Raw genomic sequence first — 14,809 nt, forward strand, 5'->3', positions numbered from 1 at the left:
ACAAGAAACATTTAAGCAGATTCCTGAAAAATTGTCACATTGTATTATTGTATGGAGACGGAGTTTAAGACAATTTAGTCAACTAAGACATTAAGTCATTTAGTGCCAAATTATTTTATTTCATTGCAGGTGCTTATTTTAGAATGATGGATGATAAACTTGTTTTGGGGAAAACATTCTTTTATATTTATTATTATAAATAGATTACAATTTAAGTCCACTGAGAGAAAAAAAATATGTGAAAACCCACAAATGTTATTCCATGGCTTGTCTTTTTTCGATAGCACAAATCAAATTTATCAACATATCAACACAAGTCTTGTCCCTAATGTGGTGCTTACACAATCTCTGTGTCACTGAAAGTATATGCAGTCTATGTCCTGAACTTCCCAACCACAGAACCACCAAACACTACTCTATAAAAATTCAGAAGCAATTTGCTTCTTGGAAATATAATACATTTGTATTCATGAGCTGTAAATGTGTGAATTCTGTTTGAGGCTGTCACTTCAGTTTATTCACGTTCCTTTTTATTCCCTTGCCCTTGCTGGACATGACACACAGAGCCAATACATTCATTGCAGTGTGTTTGTGTGTGTGTGTGTGTGTGTGTGTGTGTGTGTAGTCACCCGGCCTTGGCTTGGAATGTGCGTGTCTAACTAGCAGAACGCTGCCCTTTTTAAGCGAGACATAATCAGCCCATCTCTGAGTCTGACTTCATCATGACCCATGGCCTCTTTTGATTTTTGCCAAAGACTACAAAAGAGAATTTGAGTTGACTTCAGTTGTTTGTAACACAGCAGAGTTTTTACTGTGACGAGTTACATTTTTCTCACCTGATGAGGGATGAACCATTGGTTGACGAAGAGCATCTGTTGTTGCGGAGTATCACTCTACAAGTTTATTAAGCCATTATCTACTTTCCTCTCCAAGTATGCCTTTGCTTTTCTGGTTTTTTTTTCTGGAAAAAAAGAATGTTGTATCATGTTTTCGAACCTCCAAGATCTGTCATTGTCCGTGGTGTTGTAGAGGAGACATAAACAAAATTAGGGGTTGGCTTTTGGTAAATTGCTATAATTAGTACTGATGATCCCCATAGTAGCCATTTCATTGTAGTGATACAAATCTTTTCCAAATAATTTTTTACTTTGAAATTTAGTTGAGATTTTTAGCAGTCTTGTGTAAAGTACTTGAAAGAAATACTTGAGCAAAAGCAAAAGTATCTTGCCAGAAAATGACTTTGGGAGACGTTAAAGTCACCTTTTAGAATATTACTTGAGTAAAAGTGTTAAACTATCTAAAGTAATTTTCAGAAATTTAATGTACTTTATTTTTAAAAGTAAAGTAAGAAAGTTTAGAGTAAAAGAAAAACTTAGATTACATTGTGGCTTTCTTATAATAAAGTATAATATTCAGGGTTTCCACACCTTCTACACCTTTGTAAAAGTGTGTGCGTTCCCCAAGCAGTGTTATCCAACTAGCACCCAGCCAGTTGGACAACCCGATGCCTAGCGGCATCGTGATTAGTAATGTCACACTATATACACTTAACCGTAGTTGGAAATCCTTTTCTAAGTGACACTAAAAAGCATTCCTTTTGCCTTGAGAAAGGTTTTTCTTTCTTCTAGGATTCTGGTTCTGAAAGCTTTGCGTCACCTGAGTGGGTGAGGCTTACCATCTATTGGACAGGTTTTCTTTGGGTCAACGGTGCTTTTTGATTGTTTGCATGTTATTGTGTTGAGACAATATCTGTCTTGTGAACTGAAACTGAAACTGGGTTTGGTTGCTTTTAAAAGACGGCTTTTTAGGCTTAACGGGTAAGCCCCTAGTACGTTGAAGACCAAAGCTAGGGTTGTTCCTTTTCCGTTTTTCGTAGAGTACATAACTTGCAAAGATCATCTAGAGGAAATTGTCAATTATTTTCATCCTTGTGCTTTGAACCGGCAAATACCCACTTTTCTTGAAGACCATTAAGCAGTTTTGCAACTATGGGTTTGATCCCTCTCGCACTGTCCAGGCAAGACAGGCCCGGCAGGAAGCTGTCCTCCTTGGCTCCCTGCACTTCTATTAACAGGTCGGCTAACTCACATAGCTTTGCATGTTCTTCTCCTGAAAGTCTTGGTAAAAGAACAAGCCTGTTGAAAAGTGACCTTTGGATAACTTAAGGTGCTGCATATCATCCCTGGAGACTTTCCCAGGCTTTACTGAGTGCTACAGCAGAATTCATCACATCCACTCAACGGAGAAGTTTGACTTGGTTGCTTGATTCTTTGCCTAGCCATTTAGTCATTAAGTCCAGCTCCTCGGTAGCTGTGAGGCATAGTGCTTGAGTGGTGTTTATGTATGATGAATGCCAAGCTCGAGAGTTTTCAGGTTTATCATCCAATTGGAAAAAACATGAACTCACAAGGTTGTGTCAAGCTAAGTACTCTTCCAGATGTTCAGCTACAGGTGGCTAGCTATACAATGGCTTGCTGCTGCCATAATGTGGAAGGATAGGCTGAGCAGGCTTTTAAAAAGTAACTGTTATGCCTTTTTATGCTTTCCTGATGTTCACTCTGCTTTTATGGGACCTGACTTTCCACTTTAGTAGCTAAATGCAATTGTACATTTTTCAAGCCATAGTTTGCTAATGCAGGGTTGGTAGTGTTAGCATATGACGGATTCTTTGGGACAAACAGGCGGTTGCCATGTTGTAAGGAAAGGATTGTAAGAATATTCTAGAAGAGTTTCATTTGCAGGGAGCTGAGATGCTGGGGAGCTAGCGTTCACGGCTTCTTGCCTAAGGGATTTGGTACATGGATGGTTTTTACTTGAGTGTAGGTCGCATTGAGACTGGAGATATTCACTTGTACGCTCAAGTTTGTCTTTCTCTGAATGGCCTGCCTCATCCAATAAAACAAAGTTGTTCATTGCATCTTCCAACATAGCTACTTCAACTTTGGCAGCTGCTGCCTAAAATGACTGTGACAATGGTGAGCAAACGCTACTATCTCAGCATCCTGTCTTGCCTTCTCCAGCTGAAATTCCAACTCAGTACCTGCTTTCTCTTTGTGATATTCCTCTTCTCTTTCTGCCTTTATATCTGTAGCTTAGCCTCCTTAGCAATTTTCTAACTTACCTTTAACTAACGGACTATCTTGGTGCCAGCTAATAAAGTTGATGACCATGAACTTCTTTTACTAGCCACTGAATCACTGTTGCTTTGTTTTCCATCCATCTTACCAAAGTGTACAACACCAGCCTTCTTTGTCCTTACATTATGTTGTCTTCGCTGCAGTGTAGCAACTGCAGCTATTTAACTAGCTCAACTCTTCCTGAAAATGACAAGTTGAGTCGTAGTAAGCTTAGTTTTATCAACTGCCTTTAACTCTAAATATGCATCTTAACATTTAAAGGCAAGGCAAGGCAGCTTTATTTGTATAGCACATTTCTGCAACAGGGCAATTCAAAGTGCTTTACATAAAATCAGTTAAACAGATAAAACACAAGTACAAACTGTTAAAAATCATAAGCATTAAAATCCGATAAAACACATGAATAGACAGTTAAAAACAAAACAGGAGTGACTTTCTCTGACTTTCTCTGGTATTATCTGACTTTCTCTCACTTTCTCTTTATTAATTATCTGACTTTCTCTGGCTTTCTCTGTATTAATTATCTGACTTTCTCTTTATTAGTTATCTGACTTTCTCTGCATTACTTATCTGACAATCTCTGACTTTCTCTATTTTAATTATCTGACTTTCTCTGTATTAATTATCTGACTTTCTCTGTATTAATTATCTGACTTTCTCTGTAAACTTGAGACTACCTTTCACACTAAATAATCAATGTTAGTGCTATCCTTCGTGATCACCTCAGTGTCACTACCTTTCACGGCTCTATTTTTAGAGACGTTTCTTTTCTTCTCTGACTCTTCTTCACACTAATTAAGCCAATATAGTGCTGCCATTCATGTCTATCTCGACACTACACATTCACACTTTTTCTTTAAAGTGCTACCCCATGAGTCTGACTTTCTTTATTTTATTTTTAAACTTAAGACTACCTTTCACACTAAATAGTCAATGTTAGTGCTATCCTTCGTGATCACCTCAGTGTCACTACCTTTCACAACTCTATTTTTAGAGACGTTACTTTTCGTCTCTGACTCTTCTTCACACTAATTAAGCGAATGTAGTGCTGCCATTCATGTCTATATCGACACTACACCTTCACACTTTTTCTTTAAAGTGCTACCCCTTGAATCTGACTCTTTATTTTATTTGTGTTAATTATCTGACTTTGTCTGTAATAATTATCTGACTTTCTCTGACTTTCTCTATATTAATTATCTGACTTTCTCTGTATTTATTATCTGACTTTCTCTGATTTTCTCTATATTAATTATCTGACTTTCTCTGTATTTATTATCTGACTATCTCTGACTTTCTCTGACTTTCTCTGTATTAATTGTCTGACTTTCTCTGTATTCATTATCTGACTATCCCTGAGTTTCTCTGACTTTCTCTGTATTAATTATCTGACTATCTCTGACTTTCTCTGTATTAACATTAGGACACATAAAACACAAGAATAAAAGTTACAGTGCAGCATAAGAAATTTAAAGAAATGAGCAGTCATTTAAAGAAAGGCAGCATCAAAAAGAAAGGTCTTCAGCCTTGATTTAAAAGAACTGAGAGTAGCAGCGGATCTACAGGTTTCTGGAAGTTTATTCCAGATATGAGGAGCATAGAAACTTAAAGCTGCTTCACCCTGTTTAGTTCTGACTCTGGGGACACAAAGTAGAACTACCCCAGATGACCTGAGAGGTCTGGGTGATTCATAGTGTAGTAGCAGATCAGAAATGTATTTTGGACCTAAACCGTTAAGTGATTTATAAACTAGCAAAAGAACTTTGAAATCAATTCTTTGAGACACAGAAAGCCAGTGTAAAGACTTCAGAACTGGAGTGATGTGATCCAGTCTCTTTGTCTTAGTGAGGATTCGAGCAGCAGCGTTCTGAATCAGCTCCAGCTGTCTGATTGATTTTTTAGGGAGAACTGTAAAGACATCGTTACAGTAGTCAAGTCTACTGAAGATGAAAGCATGGACCAGTTTTTCCAAGTCCTGTTGACACATAAGTCCTTTAACTCTTGATATATTCTTAAGGTGATAGTAGGCTGACTTTGTAATTGTCTTAATGTGGCTGTTAAAATCCAGGTCTGAGTCCATGACTACACCAAGATTTCTGGCTTTGTCTGTTGTTTTTAACATTGTTGTTTGAAGCTGAGCGCAGACTTTTAATCGATTCTCTTTTGCTCCAAAAACAACCACCTCAGTTTTTCCTTCATTTAATTTCAGAAAGTTCTGGCACATCCAGCCGTTGATTTGTTCGATGCACTTAGTCAGTTTTTGCAGTGGACTATAGTCCCCTGGCGATAAGGTTATGTAAATTTGTGTGTCGTCCGCATAACTATGGTAACTTATTTTGTTGTTCTCCATAATCTGGGCCAGTGGGAGCATGTAGATGTTAAACAGAAGAGGCCCCAGAATAGAGCCTTGGGGAACTCCGCACGTCATATTTGTATGCTCAGATGTATAATTACCTATTGACACAAAGTAATCCCTATTCTGTTAGTAGGATTCAAATCAGTTCAGTACTGAGCCAGAAAGTTTTCCAATCGGTCTAGTAATATGTTGTGGTCGACCGTGTCAAATGCAGCACTGAGATCAAGCAGTACTAAGATTGAAATTTTGCCACTATCTGTGTTAAGGTGGATGTCATTAAAGACTTTGACGAGAGCCGTCTCAGTGCTGTGCTGTGGTCGGAAACCCGACTGAAAGGTATCAAAAATGTTGGTTAATGACAGGAAATGGTTGAGTTGTACAAAAAACGCTTTTTCAATGATTTTACTTAAAAACGGAAGGTTTGATATCGGCCTTTAGTTGCTCACCAGTGATGTGTCTAGATTGTTCTTTTTTAAGAGTGGCTTGATTACTGTAGTTTTCAGGGCCTGTGGAAAGATACCTGAAAGACGAGACGAGTTCACAATCTGTAGAAGATCAGAAGCCAAACAAGTCGAAACATTTTTGAACACACCTGTTGGTAAAATATTAAGGCAACAGGAGGAGGTTTTCTGATGTTGTATAATGTCCTTCAGGTTTTCATGGTTGATTATATGAAATTCTGTCATATTGGAACTAGTTTAGCTTAAACACTGTGACAACACATATCCTGAAATTGATATGGAGGCACTGACTGTTTGTCTAATCTTCTGAATTTTGTCTTTGAAGAACGATGCGAATTCAGTGCAGGCCTTGGCAGATAAAAGTTCAGATGCTACGGGTACTGGAGGGTTTGTTAACCTACCGACAGTAGCAAACAAAGCACGTGAATTATTAGTTAGTTTCTAGAGATAATATCAGTAATATCAATAAAGAAGGACCTTCTTACATTCCTCAGTTCCAAATTATAAATGCCAAGTCTCTCTCTATAGGTGTTATAATGGACCAGGAGATTTGTTTTTCGCCACTTTCGTTCAGCTTTCCTACACTCTCTTTTTTCTGTTCTCACCAGTAGGACATTTCTCCATGGAGATCTTTTCTTACCAGAAACAACGTTGACCTTTGTGGGAGCAATGGCATCAATAACATTTGCAATTTTACAGTTGAAATTATCTACAAGCTCAGTTACTGATAGCCCAGAGAGGGCGGTTGTGGAGGGGAAAAGCTGTATAAATGTGTCACTGGTGTTTTCAGTGATATACCGTTTTATGATTATCTTTGTTGGGACACTTTTGGGCACAGAGATAGTGCCGTTAAGGAAAACACAGGAATGATCAGAGAGAGCAACGTCAGTCACCACAACCTTGGAAATGTTCAGACCCTTGGAGACAATCAAGTCCAGAGTGTGCCCCCTATTGTGAGTGGTCTCTGTCACATGCTGAGTCAGTCCATAGTTTTTTCAAAATTTTCATAACATATTTGCGCACAGTAGAATGAGTCATTCAACAAAATCCACCTCCTTTCTTATTTACTCTATTCTCGCTCATAAAACTGAAGTTAGGGGGAGCTGACTCGATGAGAACAGCAGCGCTGTTATTATTGTCTAACCAGGTTTCAGTTAAAAACATAAAATGTAGATTGTGATTAATAATAAAATCATTGATTAAAAATTATTTTCCTGCCAAAGACCTGACGTTTAGTAAGGCTAGTGTTAGTGTGTTTTCATTTTTTGGGACAGGCTGTGGCTGACGAGGGATGGATGCTAAATTTGCTAAGTTTGCAGTTAAGTGCTTATTCACCATTCTTTTCCTCTTACCTATCACAACATAAATTGAGGAAGAATTGAATCCACAGGGCCCGGGCTTGTCTTGGAAAGAGTCATTAGTATCACTAGTCCTGCAGCCAAGGCCCGGCACATATCAGTAAGTGCTTGCTGGATTTTGCACACAAGCGTCCTTATCAGTCTGGGGGGAAGGAGCTTGCTGACATCCTGGCAGGGGTTCCTGGCACTTTACTTTTGCCCGGGGTTGAGCCATGGGGGTAGAAAGGGGTGTATAATTGATGGGGGAAATAAGGGAGAGGGTGTGTGGAGACATCAGTAGAGATGAAGCTGAACATGGGGGTAGGGGAAAGAGGGGAAAGGGTGAGTGGAGACAGCAATGGTTCCTGAAAGGGTTTGGGGTTGGTAGGAGAGTTTGAGGGGTGCTGGATGGGTGAAAAGGGGAGTTGAGGTTTCGTTTCTCTGCTCTGTGGTCTCCCACGGTCAAATCTGTGCACAGGTGGGGGCTGTGGTGAATCACTGCCGCACTTTGTTGTGTCTTCCTCTTGTTTTGGTTGGTCTTGTCTTGTGTCCTTGACGGGGGGAGCAGATGTGTAGCGCAGAGAGTAAAGTAGGTTAGAGGTGAACAGCTTTACTCCTGGCTTGTTAAGGAAAAGTCCATCTGCTTTAAAAAGATGTAAGCGCTCCCAGAAAATGTTAAAATTGTCAATGAACTGCAGAGAATGGACGGTACATTCAGTTGAAAGCCATTTGTTTAGTGCTAACAGTTGGCTGAATCTCTCAGCTCCTCTTCTCACTGGCGGTATAGGCCCACTGATAAACACATCTGCGTTTAGGGACTTGACAGAATCCAGCAGTTCCCTAAACTCCAGTTTCTGCAATTCAGACTGTTCCTTTACAACATAATGTGACCCGATAAGCAGTATAATGTTCTTCACAGTTGGGTGTTCTGCCATGATAGCTGGGATTTGTTGGGTAAAGTCAGACACCATGTCTTTGGGAAAACAGAGTATTTTGGTGTTTCTACTAGTTTTTAAATGTTTTACAGCAGAGTCACCCACAATCAAGGTTTGAGGCCCGGTTATTAGCTTTTTTTCTTTTTGAATTGCTCTCAGTCCTTACCCTGCTGTGTGGTGATGAGACGCAATCCCGGTCATCAGATGGCTGTCAAGCGTCCTGCAGCAGAGAAGCAAATCTGTTATCTAGTTGCAGACCAAGTTGTTGGGGAGGCATTTTGTTGCTTATTTTCCCTTTTGCAGCTGTCCACGGCTGTGTCCAACTAGGTACAGAGGTTGAAGAGGCGCTCTGCTGGGATGATAATGCAGGCCAGCCGGTCATATCACAAATCTCAGGGCGCTGTGCCCTGCCCGTTAGTCGTCCTCCCATTTCCCAGGAAAATGATTTACTCTTAGGCTTCGCACCAGACGAGTTCCAGGGAGGACTGCCACTTGTGGATCTATTAACCGTTCCACAGCCCTCCTGTTTCTTTGTAGTCTTGTTGGTGCTAATTAGCCGTGTGTTAGCATGCTTTTGTCCATTGTTTTGGGTCCATGGTAAAGTGGTTTCATTTCCACAAGATCAATTTACTTCCACGTTCACTTCTAATAGGTGAACCTTTGTTTCCAGAAGTGCAATCTTCTGAAGGAGTTTGTAGTAGTCATCCACAGAAAAAGGAGGCATCTTGCTGCTAAAAGTAAAAAATTTCCTTTATAAAAGTAAAGTACAATTCAAACAATAAAATTATCAACTTAACGACATTGCCCCTACAGCATTTACAATGTGGATTGCAATGGATGTAGAAAACATGTTGGCTGATTCTACCATCTTTCTCTAACCACTAACAGGAAACTAACCCCTGACCCTGGAACTGCCTAGGCTAGAAAACATTAAAAAAATAAAAGCTTGTAAAAAGTAAAAGCCTATACAATAGAATGCCTAATGCCTAGAATGCAACACACTCATGGTAGCTCCTTGTGTTAGGTATGCAATATCTATCAAAATGCCCTACTTCTGCTATACTACTTAATAGTTAATAGTATGTTTGCACATTCTGTCAGGTATGAAATATCCATGTGTTCTACTTCATCAATAAATGTAGTTAAAAGAATGGTAGTATACATTTTATTCATGAAAAGTAGTGAACTAAAAGAATGCATTTTTTTCAGGAAAAGCAAAGTTAAGAACAGATATGTGACAATTCTTTTCAAGTACAGTTAAAAAGTATTTATATTCTATTACAAAACTGATTTTAGGCCTTCTTTTATGAAATGGTTTAAAGAATAGTACATATACAGTTGTGTTAAAAATAGCAATACAACCTCACTTACCTCATAAATCATATGTTTTGGTAGAAGTGATATTTCTACATGGCAAATAATTTATGAAAAGGAAATGCCTTTGAAATGGGTCTTTAAACGAGACAATGACCCAAAACACACCAGTAAGGAGCAAAGTTTTGGTTCCACATGAACCAGATTGATGTTACAAAGTGACCAGCCCAATCCCCGGACCTCAAACCCATAGAACACTCTTGGGTGACATCAAAAATGTTGTTTCTGAGGCAAAACCCAGTAATGTGAAGGAATTGTGGAAAGTGGAATTCAATCGTCCTGGGCTGGAATACTTGATCACAGGTACCAGAACTCGCTTGACTCCATGCAACACAGATGTGAAGCAGTTCTCAGAAATAATGGTTATCCGACTTAATATTAATGCAGTGATTCGAAGGAAAGCAAACACTTTAGACATTTTCAGTTCATACAGAAAATGTGTGAGTTTATAAAGAAAAATGCAAATACTGATACACAAACTTAATCAATTTTGGTCATGTTTGGATTTGGAATTGAATGTGCAGTGTTCCCAATGCATTGATACAATGGAATTAAAAGCAATTCTAAGGATTTTGAGCATTATTCACTTTTTTTAAACACACTGCTATTATTATGAACACAACCGTAGCTGCAATGAAATGGAGAAACAATCTCCCCGGGACAGCATGCCCCGGACCCCAATGGGTTTAGGCTGAGCCCCTAATGTTCACAAAGTCTGGTTCCGCCCCTGCTTTGATGAGAACCAAATTCATGTGACCCAATATATTTTCAAAATCTGTTCATACTTTGAAAGTCCTCTACAGTGTCCCCTGCCTAAAGGTGATAATAGATGACTTATATCCCCATGTGTCTCTCACAGGCTCTGATAGCTTCTATATTGATTGACAAGATTTCTTTTTCGCCCCTTCCTTTTTTTCCAAGGGCTCTCTGAGCTGAATGATGGCTGCTTGCTGCTTCTCTCATCGACCTGACAGCTTTCCAAGTTTTTTTTCCACGAATCCCCAATGTGCACTGCAACAGTCTCCACACCCTCTATCCTGATGGCCAAAGCCATAGGCGTTGATGTATAGGAGTAATACTGTCTTTAAGCAGGAGACAGGGACTGACGTGACAGGATCAATGTGGATCACAAGCACTGTGGATAACAATGTGCCTCATGGACATCAAAAGTATGAGGGTAAGGATGGTCAAATTTCCGCACTGAATTATTAAATGCTAACTTTATTTGATCCTAAGACAAGCAGAAATTACCTGACTTTTGCCTTTCTCTCTCTCACTACCCGTCGGTCTGTAAACATCCTTGTCAACCCAATGACTCAGGAATAAAATATGATACTAACTTCAAACTTACACTGCATGTTCTCCCTTCAGAGTAGGTGATTTGATTAGATTCCAGAGTACCTTGCTGCATTCATTTCAATATTAATAAGCAAAAACTCATTAGTCTGTGTAACTCATTGTTGCTTAAAGACACAGTTCATACTAATGCAGCTCAGGGGCTTTGTAAAGACAGGGATGTTGGTCTATGATGTTTGTATAGAAATATAGTCTGAAGTTAATCTGTTTGATTGGTCTAATTTATGATCTCATCAACCAGAGTTAAATATGTGATAATGACAGTACATAAGGCAGATTTGTTTTTTCAGTTGCTGAGTGTTTACCTAGACTTTCCAGCTGGTCCAGAATGCTGCAGCGCGTGTACTAAGAACTAAGAAAATTGATCATATTTCTCCTATAATAGCTTTGATGCATTGGCTTCCTATAAAATCCAGAATTGAATTTAAAATTCTCCTGACCTAAAAAGTTGTTAATGGACAGACAACTATATCTTAAGAAGATCATAGTACCTTATTGTCCCACTAGAGCACTGCACTCCCAGAATGCAGAGTTACCTGGGGTTCCTCTAAAAGTAGAATGGGATCCAGAGCCTTCAGCTCTCAGGCTTATCTCCTGTGGAACCAGCTTCCAGTCTGGGTTTTGGTGGCTAACACCATCACCAGATTTAAGAGTAAACTTAAAACTCTCCTCTTTGATTAGGCTTATAGTTAGGCAGTGAGGAGATGCAACGTTTGCCTAGACCGGCGGGGGAGGGTGTATAGGTACAGACACGGCAGCCCTTCTACTCTCTGCTTATCTTCATAGTCGGCAGATTCATCTACCAACCCTTATAGAACTGATTAGAGTGGCACCTAAATTATGGTTGCAGCTTTTGCCGTGGTCCTGCTCAGCGCCCTGCTACGCGCTGTTATGCCCTGCAATACCCTGCTACACCCTGCAGTGCCTTGCTACGCTATGATCTACTATTATTGTGACTATTAGTGCCACTGTTCATGCTGCCTACCAAGAGCCGGGGTCCGTCCAAAGTTTCTCCTTAAAAGTAAATTTTGCTCCCCACTCAAGGTTTCCGCCTAAAAGGGAGTTTTTCCTCGCTACTGTCACAGTAAATGCTTGCCCTTAGGTATGTGTGTCAAACTCCACCCCTCCAGAAATTTAGATCAGGCCACCATGTATATTTTGGTTCAAAAGAAATGTTGGCCAGTCTAGATTTTGTCACTTTTTACAAAGTTTTTGTTGCTTTTCGGACAATTCTGTTGCTTTATTTGCCATTTTGACACTGTTGGCCTTTTCTTTGGCATTTTTGTCAACCAAACTGTAAGTGAGAAGACTAAAGTATACATGCAATACCACAAAGATATTTGACTTTTTTGATGACATAAAAGCAATAAACTACATATCTGGCAATTGATGTGATTCTAATTTTCTAGTGTGGCCCTTAGTGAAACTGAGTTTGACACTGCTGCTCTTGGGGGAACTACTGGAATTGTTGGGTCTTTTTCAATTATAGTGTGGTCTAGACGTACTCTATCTGTGAAGGGTCTTGAGATAACTCATGTTATAATTTGACACTATAAATGACACTGAAATTAAACTTTAGATACCTCTTCTCTTTCCAAACCCTAAACAAAGCATCACACAATTAGCCAAATTCTTCTGCACATTTGTTCACTAAATACCTATCTACATCCCAAAATGCAAAAGAAACTACCTAAGTCCAGTGCTGCCCGCCCAAATGTAGGTTGGTTCCAAAGTGGAAACGATTTAACACCCCCATGGAACTCGGCAGCCTACTGCACATATTGCAAATACCAGCCAAACAATCATTATTGAAGCTCTGATCCAGCAAAAGGTAAAGAAACTAGTCCGGTCCAGGAGCAAGAACAGAGAGCTGAAAAAAATCATTCACATTAAATAGTGTGAATCGTTGGATTTAATACAATGAAAATATTGTAACTTGAACTACGGTACATTGGTGCACCCTTACACATACAGCATGATGAGGGAATGTCCACAAGATTTTCATCCTTCCTTATATCTCTTTTTTCAACATAATATGTCTGCAGCTTTATTTGCACACCATGACTGCCATTATATGTGAATCTCATGTTTTGGAAACACACTCTCAGTTTATGATGAGATCCATAGAAAGTGTTGGTGCTCAGCGATGCCCTGCTTTGGGGTCAAGAGCTTGCAATTTCTCACTCTCTGATTGAGTTTCTGCCAGAAATTCCGGATAGAGATTTCACTTAATTTCTCATACCTCCACTACAGACATTCCTGGGAGATGGGAGCCCAAAAATGAAGTACAGCTGAAATGACCAATAATCTGATTTGCATGGACATCTGTCACTTACTGCTCCCCATGTGATCACTTTCCAAAGGGACACTTTTCGCTCCCACTGCAAAGTTACATGAACCTTGGCTATCTATATTGTTGGTCTCGCTATCTTTTTCTCTTATACTGACTCTATTTGAGAGCTGCAGTCAAGCTATTTCAGTATTTTTGTGTCTTTCAGGCTCCTTTTAGGTACAAAGCAGAAAAAACTTGACATTCTTCTAAAGAAAATACACCCTCAATATCTCTCCATATCAATCAGTTTTGTATTTCTTTCTGCACACTAGCAGTGAGACACTGTTCTTTGAGATTGACGTAGAAAACCAGGCAGAAACAGCCGTCCCCCAACCTCTCTTTGGGAGTTCCACATCTCTGTTGGGACCCTCTTCTCCTAGTGGGTGTTGCTGTGCTTTTCATTCTTTATAAAAAATAAAGACATCTGATGTCTGTGTTTGTTCCAAGCAACCCTCCACCACCACCAATTCTGCTGAAACTGACAAATGGATTGCTAACTTTTAAAAAAAACTGTAAAATTCTCTTGGGTTCTATGACTCATATCTGGATATTGACTACAATTAATATATATACATATTCAATTGTCATCAGTTTAGGCTTCTTTTAAACATGTTTCATCTTACAGGATCATTTTACGTATGTATAACTGTTGCTGTGGTGACAGATGTTTAAATTGGGTTTTCACCCAATGGGTTGCTTTAAGAAAGTTAATGTTTGGGTTGATACTTATCAAACTATAAAGTTTTTGTAAAGCGGCACTACAACAAAAAAGGCCAACAGTGCAATTAAGGTCTTACTGTAGTATGTTCTATTATTAGGGCCGAGCAGCAAAGCAGCGTGGACCTATTGTATTTGCCTTTATTATTCAGTGTGCCGATGTACTTCAAAAGCAGCAGTCGGCACAATGACTCTTATCCCCCATACTTATTGTGTGAATGCTGTTATTCAAATCTTTATTATTGATTATCTGACTTCTTCCTTACATGTACTTAAGTACTGTACTTAAGGAAAGTACAAGTGCCTTTAACATTTGGACTTGCGTCTTTTTCTTTTTATGCTACTTTCTACTTCTACTCTGCTACATTTCAGAGAGAAACATTCTACTTTTTACTTCACTTAATCTGACAGCTTTAGCTACTAGCAGGGACGTTGTTAGGCCTATTTTAGGGGTGCTAAAGCTACCCCACAATGTCCTTAAGCTCCACCAAATTTTAATTTTGTTTATTTATATTTCACAAACTGTCAGCTGGTAAAAAAGGTGGAGACGGAGGCTCAACGATTGCCCGCATTCACGTAACGATATGTGCAAGGTTGAGAGTGACTGAAGAGAGAGAGAGAGAGAGAGAGAGAGAGAGAGAGCCTGGCAGTATTAAGACAAAGCAGTAAATCAGAAAAATAAAACGTTTTCGCTGATTTCTTATTCGAAATGCAACTGTAGCAAGCATCTCACTATCACTAACATTATCCACATCCTTATTTACAAACAACAAATAATATATTCAGCTACAAAAAGCCGGAAAG

The 14,809-nt window shown here is 39.2% G+C and overlaps 1 long non-coding RNA gene across 1 annotated transcript; it reads right to left on the reverse strand.

Moving 5' to 3' along the window:
- Window positions 1–6,755: 6,755 nt before the first annotated feature.
- On the reverse strand, window positions 6,756–14,533 carry LOC117952213. Its single transcript, XR_004658346.1, has 3 exons — window positions 14,427–14,533; window positions 11,560–11,562; window positions 6,756–6,766 (listed from the first exon to the last, which is right to left on the reverse strand). It is a non-coding gene; the product is annotated as an uncharacterized LOC117952213 (long non-coding RNA).
- Window positions 14,534–14,809: the final 276 nt, after the last annotated feature.

Source organism: Etheostoma cragini, chromosome 10 (genome assembly GCF_013103735.1).
Source record: "Etheostoma cragini isolate CJK2018 chromosome 10, CSU_Ecrag_1.0, whole genome shotgun sequence".
Taxonomy (NCBI): Eukaryota; Metazoa; Chordata; class Actinopteri; order Perciformes; family Percidae; genus Etheostoma; species Etheostoma cragini.